The sequence below is a fragment of the Oryzias melastigma genome, unplaced genomic scaffold (assembly GCF_002922805.2).
Source record: "Oryzias melastigma strain HK-1 unplaced genomic scaffold, ASM292280v2 sc01519, whole genome shotgun sequence".
NCBI lineage: Eukaryota > Metazoa > Chordata > Actinopteri > Beloniformes > Adrianichthyidae > Oryzias > Oryzias melastigma.
The window spans coordinates 9501-10406 of NW_023418101.1; the positions used below are offsets into that span (position 1 = coordinate 9501).

The 906-nt window shown below is 40.1% G+C and overlaps 1 long non-coding RNA gene across 1 annotated transcript; it reads left to right on the plus strand.

The window, feature by feature from the left end:
- The first annotated feature begins 9 nt into the window (after positions 1 to 9).
- LOC112140800 lies at positions 10 to 637 on the plus strand. Its single transcript, XR_002918258.2, has 3 exons — positions 10 to 150; positions 237 to 467; positions 541 to 637. It is a non-coding gene; the product is annotated as an uncharacterized LOC112140800 (long non-coding RNA).
- The last annotated feature ends 269 nt before the right edge of the window (positions 638 to 906 follow it).

Below are 906 nucleotides of genomic sequence, written 5' to 3' on the forward strand. Positions count from 1 at the left end.
AAATGTTATTCTGTTATTAAGATGTCTCACTGGGAGGTTTTTTTTTCTAGCTCAGTTGTTTCTGTTCTGTAGGTCACAGCAGAGAGTTGAGGTCCAGCGAGAGCATCTCTTCTGAAAACAATATCGGCAGCAAGGACCCATATTTAGCAGGTTCTGTGAGGCAGAACAAATCTCCAGAGGTGAACCGCCTAACTAGCCGTGCTTCTTACACCTTTTGTTTTGTTCTCTCTCTGCAGACGATCCCGAGCTCTGGGATTTCACTCTGGATGGGATTGATGAGCAGAATATTCCAGTGTGTGACTCGTCTCCCAAAGGGCCCAGCACTCCCAGTAATCACCAGATGCAGACTCGCAGTAAGACGCCTCAGAGAGCTCCAGGCAGACCTTCTGGATCTTTTGCGGACCGCGTGCCACACAACCAGGCTGTGTACAGACCTCAGCACTACAACCATCCCCAGGGAAGACCAGGTGAAGTTTAACTAACATCTAGTTACTAAGTTAAAAATGTCAAGGCTCACTCGTTTTTTTTTCATTATTTCAGGTGAAACCTCTAGTCCATACAGACACGGACAGGACATGAAGAAACGCAGACTCGACACCTGAGGTTTTAAGTTATTAAATTTTATCTTGTGTTTTTATTTAATATCCATTCATGTTTACACTGTTGAGTGCTGCTATGTATGTGGAGAAAATGTCAACATTTTTATCTTCTAAAAGAATAAAATCCTAATTTTAATATGAAAAAAATGTTTTTTGAAAACTAACTTTATGGAAAGCAGAGTTTCAATCAATGTGACAAAAGCAGCGTGACTTCTGATATTTTTATTTGTTTTTACATTTTGTACAATGTGAAAAAACATACACAAAACAGATACTGGATCACAGAGAGTCAAAAAAAAAAAAGGGA